Source organism: Mirounga leonina, unplaced genomic scaffold, assembly GCF_011800145.1.
Source record: "Mirounga leonina isolate KUSES-001 unplaced genomic scaffold, KU_Mleo_1.0 Mir_153, whole genome shotgun sequence".
NCBI classification, from domain to species: Eukaryota; Metazoa; Chordata; class Mammalia; order Carnivora; family Phocidae; genus Mirounga; species Mirounga leonina.
In genome coordinates, this window is record NW_023270387.1 from 7,898,091 (window position 1) to 7,910,878 (window position 12,788).

At 43.0% G+C, this 12,788-nt stretch overlaps 1 protein-coding gene and 1 long non-coding RNA gene across 2 annotated transcripts in view; one reads left to right on the forward strand and one right to left on the reverse strand.

The window, feature by feature from the left end:
- The window catches only part of CUNH11orf53 (chromosome unknown C11orf53 homolog), a 494,983-nt gene that overhangs the window by 340,210 nt on the left and 141,985 nt on the right, over positions 1 to 12,788 (forward strand). The window lies entirely within an intron of this gene.
- LOC118013212 lies at positions 9,401 to 11,158 on the reverse strand. Its single transcript, XR_004679967.1, has 3 exons — positions 10,700 to 11,158; positions 9,956 to 10,074; positions 9,401 to 9,865 (listed from the first exon to the last, which is right to left on the reverse strand). It is a non-coding gene; the product is annotated as an uncharacterized LOC118013212 (long non-coding RNA).

The window sequence follows — 12,788 nt, forward strand, 5'->3', positions numbered from 1 at the left end:
CTGCTGGGTTTAGAGGCACCTGTGTGGCTCAGTCGGTTAAGCGTCAGACTCTTGGTTTCAGCTCAGGTCATGATCTCAGGGTCCTGAGAGTGAGCCCCCATGTGAGGCTCCATGCTCAGTGGGGAGTCTGCTTGGGATTCTTTTTTTTTTTTTTTTTAAGATTTCATTTATTTATTCATGAGAGACAGAGAAAGAGAGGCAGAGGGAGAAGCAGGCTCCCAAGGAGCAGGGATCCCAGGACCCTGGGATCATCACCTGAGCCAAAGGCAGATGCTTAACCATCTGAGCCACCCAGGCGCCCTCTGCTTGGGATTCTTTCCCTCTGCCCCTCCCCCAACTTGCACACTCGGTCTCTCTCTCTCTCTCTCTCAAATAAATAAATCTTAAAAAAAAAAAAAAAGACTGCTAGGTATTACTGCAGTGATAATAATGATAAGAGTTAGCATGAATAGTCTCAGATCCTGTGTGCCAGACACTATGCTAGCTATTTTACATCTAGTATTTTACTTAATTTTCCATACGCTCTAGAAGGTAGGTTCTCTTATTTTCTCCTTCTTAATCTTACGGACAAAGATGTTAAATTACTGGCTAGCAAGTGAATAAGCCCTCCCTTGAACTCAGAGATCTTGTGTTCTCTCTCTCTCTTTGATTCTAGAGTTTAAGCTCTTGTTCATTGTGCTATACCCATCTCAGTAACGGCAAAATATAGGTTCACAGAACATAATGTCCTAGGCCTATGAAGTATATGCTATATAGATCCACCTTCAAAAGCCCTACACTTTCTGTGTAATTATTTAATAGCACTTATGGCCTTTGGCCAAGCCACTTACACTTCTTTGCCTACATGCCATTCTGATGCATAGTCCATGCTCATTTATTAGGATGAATGTAATCCCGCCCTATAAACCTCAGTGATACATTAACTTACACCCTTGAGTTCTTCAATATGGATCACCAGCTTGTCTAATCCTAAGAACTCTATCTTTGAAAAAGAATTGCCAAACCCCATTACCAAGGATATCTTCTGGTTTAAAGCCATTATTCATTCATTCTGGAAAATATTCAAGAAATTTAATCCAAGACTTTGTAGGAAAGAAATGAATTGATGTTGTGTCTCTTATGGCATCATCCATTATAATGTGGTGAGTTTCATTATTACATTCTTACTTGATCCCACACCAAGTAAGAAGTTCCAGATAAGCTTCCAGGTGTCATGGAAAGAAAGCATTACAGAAACTTTCTGGTGTTTGTTGTTGTTGTTGCTTTTAACTTTTCCCTCGGCATGAGGTGCCTTCACATACAGCAGACAATGTTGTTAAGCTTCATTGTTACCATATAGCATTGTTTTCATCACTGATTAATTATCATTTCTCTGAAAGTGCTAAGTTCTAGAATTTAGAGAACTATTAATTTTGAAGAGAGCAGTGACAAATCATAGATGACATCCGTTGTTTTCCGTTTTCTCCAGCCAATTTTTCTTTGTTAAGAGCCAACTACTACCAGTCGAGGAGTCTACATATCCTGTCACTTTCCCAAATGAAATTAATTCCTGGTCTAGAGGTTGATGGATAATAAAATGTCCTAAACAGGACATTTTTTAAAAAGGACATTAAAAAAAAAAAAGAACAGATTTAAAAAAAAAAAAGGAACTGGAGGGGCGCCTGGGTGGCTCAGTCAGTTAAGTGTCTGCCTTGGGCTCAGGTCATGATCTCAGGGTCCTGGGATCGAGCCCTGAATCGGGCTCCCTGCTCAGCGGGGAGTCTGCCTCCCCCTCTCCCTCCCCCCACTTGTGCTCTCTCTCTGTCTTTCTCTCTCTCAAATAAATAAATAAATAAAATCTTAAAAAAAAAAAGGAACTGGAATGTCAGCAAAGCAGAACAATTTGTTTGTGATCACTGAGAATTGACTGCCACGAAACAAGGGGAATTGAATATTGGAGTACGATGTTTCAAAAATGCACAGAAACCCCAGCTCTTCCGAGAGTGCTAAGATTGAATCTTACAGATCAAATGAATTTTTCTAGAAATGCTTGAGTATAAGAGAGAATTATGATTAATGTTAAGGTAACATAAAATTAGCACTGTCATTTCTGCCTGGATTAATTCTTTCTTAAACGCATTGTTGTGTAAGATCCAGGAAACTGCCTGCCTGGACAGTATCCACATGCGGCTGCAGCCTGTGCCTGGATCCCTGGGTAGTTACTTGCCCTCTTTCCAGCGCTGGAGGGGGTTAGGACCTGGACCGAGACAGAGGCTGCCCAGCCATGCAGGGCCCGGGGTGGCGAGTCAGGAGAGACAGGCCAACAGAGGCCCTGCTGGGGGATTGACAACCCCAGCCCCTTGCAAATGCATGCTGGTGGAAGACCTCAGCCATCTTTCCATTTTCCTCCTTCTTCTCTGAAATCCCTTTATTGAACTGTTACTGTTCATCCTCTAGATAAAAAGGCAAGATGCACAAAATTAAGGAACATGGGGAAAATGACACACATTCTAGAATTTTATACAGTTCTGTAGTTCTAATTTCTCAACTTCCATTTTCAAAGCATGCTCAGTAACCTCTTTCAGATCATTTCACAGACTAGTCATTAGATATTAGGTCCATAACTGCTGGGAGGCAATTCTCCATGGGTCTCTTGCATGTCTGCACATCTTGCAAGGAGAGGCATTGACTATCCTTTGTTCTTTCTGGGCCACCTTTAAAAGGGTATGTGTCCAGCAAACAGCCTTGGAAAAATGTCTCCCTCCAGAGCAAAGGGCAGGCATGCTTACTGCTCATTAAAATAGATACCACTTTTAAAAAATAAAATAAAATACCGCTCATGAAGAAAAAAATTTATAACTGTGTGGTGACCGATGTTAACTAGTTGTAGTGATCATTTCCCAATATATACAAATATCAACTCATCACGTTGTATTCCTGGAACTAATATGTTGTATGTCAATTATATGTCAATTTTTTTAAGTGTGAAAAAAACTAAATCATTGAGAAGATTAGTTGAGAAGACCCTCCGTAGTTGCACAGGACCCTAGTGAAGTGCAGTCATGGGAGCCTGGGAGGGAACACAAGGTTAGGGGCCTTTCTCTGAGCCTGCATTTTGCAGATTTTAATTATTCATGTGTGATATCTTTAAAACACTTGCATTATTAAAAAAACAACAAGACATGGGCTCCCTGAGCTCCAGGTCCCTCCCCATAAGGAAACCTATGTGCACAGGCATCTGTTTGGCCCCATCTGCGTGACCCCCTTGCGACTTGAGCCAGGTGAACGGACGCACATGCATAAGGGCTCACGCCTCTTGCTGGGCCGTCCCTCACCCCTCACCCCGCACTGCTCATTGGGCCCTTGCTGGGCCGCCCTTTCTACCTCCTACCAGCATCCAGAAAACCGGCAGGCTGACTCGAAAGGGTAAAATCTCAGAGCTTTCACAGTTCTTGGCAATAGCCCGGCGGCTGGGACGCAGAAGCCGCTGGATAAATGGTGGCCTCCTCGCGTCAGCTGCCCTCCTGCGTGTCCTGGTGGGGGCTGGTATTTCTGGGGTCTACTTCCCAGTCAGCCTCCCAGTGTGGTTCTTTCCTCTCCTTCCTGCCCTGCAGGCTGGTTCTTTGCGTCTTTTTAGTTAAGGAAGACATCTGCTTTGATCCCTCATGTTTTGTCCACTTCACGGGATCTCTTGCCCTCCTACAGGCCTCTCAGGCTTCGCCTGTTGGAAGTCCTATCATTATGTGTAGTACCAACCATATCTGGTCTCCCCTCTGGTTTCCAGCTTCTCTGCCCTCCATGTGGCCCTCCTCCATCTGCCCCAGATCCAGGAGGAACATTTCAGTTAGCCATGCCACCAGAGGGGTGAGCGCCGCCAAAGGGGTGAGCGTTCCTGCCTATGACGCAGAGGCTATTCTCCCCAGGCTACAGCTTGCAATAAACATGGTCCCTTACTTTCTTTGTCCTTTGTATTATTTGCTGACTAATATGTCTTTCCCACTGGCCCATAAGCGTTTGGAGAGCAGGATGTCACACTCCTTTATACATGCCCCTTACAGCCTAGTGCTTTTACAAATAATAGTCACTAATGAAAATGAGTTTTAATCTTACCTATAGAATTAGTGCAGGCATATAAAATCATTACTATCTGTGACCTTCGCAAAGAAAAGAGGAGGGCCATTCTGTCACACAGGCCTTTTTGTCTCCCTTGCCCTTCCTCGCATCGCTATTGCGATTGCACCTCCCCTGCTCACACAATCCTTTGGCAAGAGCTAGAGAAGACGGCTTTGTGGCCGAAGCACTATTCTGGAGATGCCTCGGAAGCAGGAGTGGAGTCACCAGATGAGCGGGATGGGAGTTCTGAGCGGCCCTGGAGGAAGCCCATGGTCGGTGGAGGAAAGCAGTGAATCGAGGATGGTGGGGGGGTGGGGAGCGGCAGGGAAGAGCTCTCAGACACACCACGCGAGGGTGTGCAGACAGTGGGACAGACTTTAAGTGACGAGGAAGGCTCCAGGCTCGCGTTCGATTCCTGCGGGACGAGGGCAGCGGGGCTGGAGTGACGGCAGCACCAGGAAGACCTTACTTAATCTAGCTTTTATTCTCCAGGGCTTCTCGGGGCGGAAGAGTGAGTGACCGTGGAGGGAGAGGGCCTCAGGAAACTAGAGTGCCCTCTGCTCTGCTCCTACCCTTCCCCCACCCTTGGCCTTCCAAGTAGGTTCACCTGGCCGACCAAGCCCAAACCCTGCTGTTCCCCACTTTCTCTCCAAGAGAGTGTCAGGCTGCAAGAGCGAAGTAGGGCCCCGGGAGAAGAGCTGCTCCTTCCGCTGCACTGCTTTTCATATGTTGGAGATGAAGTCGCGGGGCGTGCACAGCATCTTCATCGTATTTTCTGATGTACCTGGCACAAATGCCTAAGACAGCTACAAGTAATTGCTCTCCAAGCTCCAGTGAACTAGAACATCTTCATTTAAATCATGCATCGCCTGGAATTCTTTTTTTTAAAGGAGAGCGAGATGACTTTATGTGGAGTTGCTAGGCAGCCAGGCGCTCGGGGAGCTCAGCCGTACGTGCAGCTTTGCAGAATCTCAGCAGGAAGGCACAGTGTCCTCTTCAAAAAGCTCTCCTTACGCAACACTCGCAAGCTTCCACCACATCCAAAAATGTAAGCTCCTCTTGTTTTTAACTACCCACCATTCCCGCACCCCGTTAACCGGAGATAAACCAGAAGATGATTTGTGTTACCAGCTCCCCTGCCCCACTGAGGGGCTTGATGCAGCCCAATCTTTGGGCAGAACTCGGTCAAAGTACGGGAAGAAATGACCTTTTAAAGCGTTTCGCTTCTTGCCTTACATGAACATGGAGAAATTTTGGAAAATGCAGAGAAGCATGAAGCAATTAATAAAAAAAGAAAAATATGATAATCCCACAACTCAGAAAAGTCAATGGTAATTATGGTGATGTTTCCTTCTATAAAGATATGTGACAAAACTGGCATCACTAAATACTCGGGATTTAACACAACGCCTAAAAAAAATAGTTGGCGCTTGTACCCAACAAATGATTTTAAGGAGTGGTTTTATGTCAGTTTTTTCAATGAAGATTATATATAGGAGTATTTTCACAGTATTAAAGATCTTTCATGTTTGGTTAATATTTTGTCATATATATGTATTATAAATAATCTACTTTCATCTTGTCTACTCTTATTAGGCATTTAATTTTTTCCTAAATTTTAGCTAGTTTAAACAATGCTGTTATGAAAAGCCTTTACATAATTCTTTGCCCACTTTTTAAATTTCTTTAGAACAGATTCCTAAAAGTAGAGTTATTTGACCAAAAGGCATGGATTCTATTTAATTTCTTAGTAGTTAATCATCAAGATGCTTTCAAAGACACTGGTAATAACTTATATTTCCATCACAGGTTATGATCATTCCTGTCTCACTACACTTTAATTAGCATATTAATTAGTATATTGCCATTTTTTATCTGTCAATTTCGTTGATATTTTATTTTATAAAGATATAATTTGCGGTTGGAAATCGATACCTTATTTTGACTTGATATTAAATATTTTTTTACATTTTGTGGCCATTTACATTGATTTCTTTGTGAATGGTGAATTAATAGCCTTCGTGGACTCTTTCCCTCCTAGGAAGGGGACCACGGAGAGGCATGGACACCAGGAGGCAGGGGTTACAGGGCCATCTTCAAGCCTGTCTGTCACAATCAGCTCAAAGTCAGCTTGAGATTTACTTGAGGCTTTAGGAGTCCTTGAGTAGTCTAGCTCAAGGGATAAATGTACTGACATCTAAAAAGCCAAGAGGAAGGATTTCTTTTTAGAGCCTTGTCACGTGTTTGGTGCTCCTCATTCCACCACCCTTACAGACGGAGCGGGGACAGAAAGGGATTTTTCACCTTCCACCAAGTGAGAGTGAGAGCTCCAGGCACAGCACTCCGAGAACTTGACACGTGTCCCCTGGCTTTTGGGGAGCACAGGTTCTGAGAAATGAATCCCACCAATCATATGGGGGCCACAGGGAGGTGTCCTGGCTCCTGCCTGAGACAACCGCTTGGAGAGGCGATGGAAGGGGTCGAAAGGGTGGCCACCAGATACCCAGGGGCTGAGAAAGAATTAGAAGTGGCTTGCAGAGGAAAACCATGGTGTGTGCTAAGAACCTCCCATCTGAGAGCTCCCCATGAAAGAGACAATCAGCATTGGAGACGGAGAATCAGCATAGCTGGCTGGTAATCATCCCTGCAGCCAGCAAGACTAGTCCTGACTTGATCTCTCCTCCATCGCCCTCTTTAACTCCAGCAGAGCCAGAGCACGGGGTAAATCAAGGAGTAGAGGAGCAAGATCCCTAAACAGCCAGGAAGCCTATGGCTTTCCTCTGTTCTACTACTGTAACTCTCTGGGCCTGGTTGAGAGAGAAGAGAGGATACAGTTTTAAGTGAACACTACATTGGACAGTGTAATCGCTAAAGGAGAGTGCTCTTACCATTAAAGTAACCAAAATGCATTTTTAAAAATCCAAAGGTAACTAGAAACTTCTAAAACCTTCCCATGTTTTCATCCAAGGGATGGAAAAGAAACAGTCCTCAAGGCCAGGGGTCAAAGGTCAACAGTGGGGAAGAATAAGGTTATTTTCGGCCTGTGCTCTATCAAGTTGAACTTGGTCAAATATGTGGCAAAAGGAGGACCCCAGGCATTTCTCTCCCTTTTAAAAAACAAGTCTGTAGCTATTCTAATCTGTTTCTTTTTCTAGACTAAATTTCTTAGAAAATTCCTAATTAGGGTTTTTATTAGAGTAGGCCAGGACTTTTAATTTAGAGAATTTACTTCTCCACAATATACATGTTGCCATCTGGAATACTGTATCTCTCCTTTTATTCAATTATTTTTGGAACCCAGTAAAATCTAATATTAGTCATCCTCATTACATCCTACACAATTATTATTGGCTTTAATCCTGTGAATTTTATGGCTTGTTTTTATTGACGTTTCTGTTGTTGCTACTACTGATGCAGTGTTTTTCTCTCATATCTTAAAACTGGCAATTGAGTTTTAAATTAAATATAGCAATTTGTACATTTAAATTGTGACCAACCACTTTACTAAATTTTCATTAATTTTAAGAACTCTTTAGTTGATTATTTTGTACTTCATGAGTGTGTAGTTAAACTGTCTGCAAATAATGGTAGATATGTCTTCCCACATTATAGCTTTTGTTTCTGCTTTGCATTTTACTGCATTGTCAAAAAAATAGAAAAACGTTATCAATGGTGATATGGATCAGATAGGTCTTGTTCTTTATTTTAACTGGAATTTTTTCTAGTGTTTTAACCTTGAGAATGATGTCGGCTATTGTCTTTAGAAAGACTTCCTTTGTGTGTTAAGGAAGTAAAATGTTATTCCCAGTTTTATAAAAATTAGGTCAAGAATGGCTATCTAACCTTTTTTGTCAAAGGCCTTCAGTTAAAGTTATTTAAAGGCCTCCAGGGAAAGACCTTTTAATACCCAAAATAGCAACTCTTGCCAGCGTTTTAAACACTCTGGTTTATGCATAATTTAAACTTTATATTATAAATTCAGTCTATATGCTTCTGTTTTGCCTGAAATAAAGATACAAAACATTGTCGGCTTTTATAGATTTTTAAGGCCCATGTAGAACTAATAAATTGACCAACAGGACTCCTAATCACTGGAGTTGTATATACATTCACTTTTCAGAAAAGGAGAAATGATAGATTTTTTAAAATTCCATAGTCATATTAATAGCGGCTAACATTTTCAGCTCTTGTGGGCATTTATGAAAGAATATGGTACCAAGAGGAGCCCATGGATGTTCACTGAGAATAACACGTATCAAATTAGCCAACTTACTTTTTTATAAAGTTCTAAAATGAGAAATACTTGTTAGACAGAGTGAAATCTGGTTTTCATAAATTCATTTACTTAGTTAGTAAAGCCTCTCTTGATGTTCTTCTTGGTAAAATGGAAAAATACGGATTGTAGTATAGCTTTGCAGCTATTTGAAATTGGAGTCTAAATAGTGGTTCTGTGCTCCTAAGAGGAATTATCAGGAGATTCTCTTAATCCTTCCCTTTCAATATTTTTGTCAGTTATTGGGATGAAGGTATAGGAGGTGAAGCGTGCCAAACTCCAAAATGTCACAAAGCTGCAGAAGAGAAGAAATCAAATGGCCAAAAACAAATAAATAAATGAATAACTTACATGATCTTAATAACCTGAAACATAAGGTGGAAATCTAAAGAAAAAACAAATCTTAGAAAAATGAGTATGCGCAAGTGACCAGCAGATGAGTATCATACAAGAACTGGAGGTTGAAACGACTGACTTGCTTGTTTACACCAACAACATCAACAGCAAACATTTTTTTTTTAAAGATTTATTTATTTGAGAGAGAGAGCATGAGGCAGACAGAGGGAGAGGGAGAGAGAGAATCTCACCAGCAGACTCTGCACTGAGCAGGGAACCCAACAAGGGGTGGGATCGCGGGACCCTGAGCCGAAACCAAGAGTCGGACGCTGGACCCACTGCGGCACTCAGGCGTCCCTCAACAGCAAACATTTCTGAGTGCCTTCAAATGAGGCTTCTGGTCAACATGGAGTGGCTTGATGTGGTCCTGGGCTGGCTCCCAGGAAGCAGACGGTGGAGTTTAGACACCAGGATGGGTATCAGGAGTGCCCTTGGAATCAACACCTGTGGAAGGTCAGGGAAGGAAGCAGGAGCAGGCAAGGGAAAAGCCGAACTGATAAAGGCCCAGTAACTGCCTTGGCCAAGCTCCTGAGGAGTGTCAGAACCAGAACGGCTCTGCAGAAGTGTCCCAAGTTGGCGCAAGATGGCCCAGCTCCTGTACTCCCACATTAATCAACCCTTGGATGTGGGCCGCCGGGGGGAAGGGGCACGACCTTGGACGAGGCGGCTCTCTGCAGCTGAGGCAAACCCTGAAGGGGCTGACAGCTGAAGACTATCTACAGACAGCGCTGCCAGCAGCTGGGTCAACAAATCCTTCGGGGAAGGGGTTTCTGGGCCATGAATCACAGTGTCCACCACAGTGGGAAACCCCAGGGCCTGCTCCAAGCCCGTAAGAAATACTGGGGAGAATGTATTTTTTTTTTTAATGCTTTTAATACATGGTGAAACATAAAAAAGCAAGGAAGGGTGCCAAAAGTGAAGAAGGAACTGACAGGCAAATCCTAAGAACCAGATACATGCCTTAGGGGGACATGGTTTTAAGCTCACCAAGGAGGAAATTAGAGCGTTAGTCTCTATTCCCAGTCATCTACCAGAAAGGAGAACTGCCAGCTCATCTCTTGTGTGTGTGGTCCAAATCTGTACTATCCTCAAGGTGAAAGAACCCTAAAAGGATATATTAACGTAAAAATTAATCTAAAAATGGTCTGTGCATAAATTAAAAACACCCCGTGGATGTCCCCACCCTCAGCATACCTGAGGATCCAGTGGTAAACAGCACCAGCCAGAGGATGAGCTCGCATGCACAATGAAGGCCATACAGGTAAAAACCTTCAAATGCCAGGATCTACAAACTTAGAGCATTCTGAAAGAGACTTCAAGATACATATGCTTAAAAAAAAAAAAAAAATCCAAAAAGCAGATCAACTGGAGAAAATAACAAATAGAAATTCTAGAAATTGTGAGTACAGACATTGAATTTTTTTTTAAAGTTCAACTGATGACCCACTCACCACACCGTTAAAGAGAAAAAGGAATAAATTGGAAAACTGATATGTACAGATCACCTGGAATGCAGCGCAGAAGGATAAGAAATGGAAAAATATGCAACTGTCTATTCTGTTCAATTATTAAATAACTAGTATGTGCCAGGTGTTGTGCTGGACATGGGGAATACCATAGTGAACCAGAAAGAGTCAGAGTGACTCAGGAGATTTATGTTGGTGTCACCAAAACATGCTCTACACTTTTCTAATCTATGACCCTTACAAAATAAAGTGAAGAAAGTAAATGATAAATAGCAAGAAAAGCTATCTGGTAATGTGGTCTGGGGCTCTGGCAAGCTAATGAGGAAGCCTTTGTCCCTCTCTCCTTTTTTACTGGTTAACCAGATCTGCAACAATGTGCTCCTTTCTGTACCCCGCAGTTTAAAGCTGGATGTGATAAATTACGGAGAGTCCAGACTCAGGAGACAAAAATATTGAGCAGCCTAGAACATACATCATCTAAGAAAAAGTTGAAGCGTTCTTAGCCCGGAAGAAGAGCATACATAGGTGCAAAACCTTCCACGACGTTCCAACCCCAAAGCGTGATTCAGTTTAAGGCTTCCGTGGCAGAAAGGAACCATTTACCGCTTTCTTTCCTCCAGTTCACAGCTGAACTCCAGCCCCAGCCTTTCCTGCGGGTTGGTGAGGCCACGTGACCAAGCTCTGGCCAGTAGCCTGGAACTAGGAGCACACGCGCTGCTTCTGAGCCTGGACCGGAGAAGCCTCGCGCCTGCCTGTGCCCTCTCTCACTGTCTGTGGACGAGGTGCAGAGCACTGGGGCCTCGGAAACCTAGTTCAAGGTCGGAAAGCCACAGTATGGGAGGAGCCGTGGTCCCCGAGTAACTGCATGCAGGAAAGCTTCCCCCGATTAGGCATGTTTGTTTCCAGCCTGACGTGATTAAGAAATGCACTCTTAGGGGCCCCTGGGTGGCTCAGTCGGTTAAGCGTCTGCCTTCGGCTCAGGTCATGATCCCAGGGTCCTGGGATCGAGCCCCGCATCGGGCTCCCTGCTCAGCAGGAAGCCTGCTTCTCCCTCTCCCACTCCCCCTGCTTGTGTTCCCTCTCTCGCTGTGTCTCTCTCTGTCAGATAAATAAATAAAATCTTAAAAAAAAAAAAAGAAAGAAAGAAATGCACTCTTAGCCTACTTGAGCATTAGGCATTTTGCTTTTATTTATTTTTTCTAATACTAGCTCACATTACCTTAACTAATACAGTTTCTTTAAATAGAATTCGCATCCAATTTTCACTCCCAATTCCTGCCTGATTCGTTCTAATGGAATTCTATTTATGGCAGTTCTGTGTCCCCTAGGGAAGCACTCTTGCAGGGAGAGAGCTTTGCCCCAGCCTTGAATTCTTTTTGTCGCAGAGCTTGGTGTATCATCTTGTCACCGCTCCAGATTCTCTCAAGAAGAGGGAAGTTTTTACTTACTCTTCTCCTCCAGAAATTAACTCAGACGTCTGCTCCTCAACCAAACCGAGTGACTTGAACCCTGGGACTCTTTCATGTTCATGTGCATATCCATAAGCCCTATCACAATGCTAGGCATGTGGCAAGTAATTGTCGATTAAATCAATAATCAAACAGTAGAGGAGCATCACAGATGTGAAGCTATGCCTGTGATCTCTGGTTCTTCATGAGAAAACGAAACAGAATTATCTAACAAAAAGAACACAGAGAGCTATGTCTGCAAACCTATATAAAACTGTATCAGTGCAGATTACACACATCTATGTGTATGTTTGTATACAGAAGAAAACAGGTTGATTTCAAATCAGTTATTTCTGTGTATAAAACCAACAGCCTCTTTTTGTTGTTGTTCTTTTTACACGATCAAGGAAACCTGAATGTGTAGCTATTTTTAAAATACACTCAAGGCTCCCCCAAGCAAATGGTCTCCCACTAAATTAGTAAATGAGTAATGGTAATGAGATTACTCTGAGAATAGCACATGTCAGAAAACTGTACTGCTCACGAACACGAAACCAGCAACCAAGCCTTTTAGGAAATCTTACTCTGCTATTGCACAAGCACATCTATTCAGCCCAAGGCCAAATATCTAATAGATCCCTGATTTTTATGAACAGAAGTAAAAATTTAGACAATGCTTAAAGGCAAAGCCTTCCTACCTTTCTCTGGGATCTGTGCTGGGAATAGAAATAAGAGAATGAGAAGAAATATGGTGTGTCCCTTGTTGTTTTGAGAGACAAAGAGAAAAAGGCAGTGCTTGCTAAGTAAAAAGGGTCTAATTATGGTGTCAGTCAGTGCTGTAGAAATCTAAACCCACTCCTCTTTGGGCCTCCTGCCTCTGTCCTCCTATATCCTCCTGAACTCCCGTGTCTCCTTCTCCTTACGGAAGATTTGTGAGGACAGGAGTCATTGTTTACCACACATTTGATCCCAGGGACCTGGTGCCATCTGAGGCTTTAGTAAATGTTTATCAAATAATCTTGGCTTTTCCTAAAAGCATTAAGCCAATTGTGATAAACTCCCCCGTGGTTAAGAGTAGACTTGCAAGAACAGAGCACAAAAATAATCAATAGC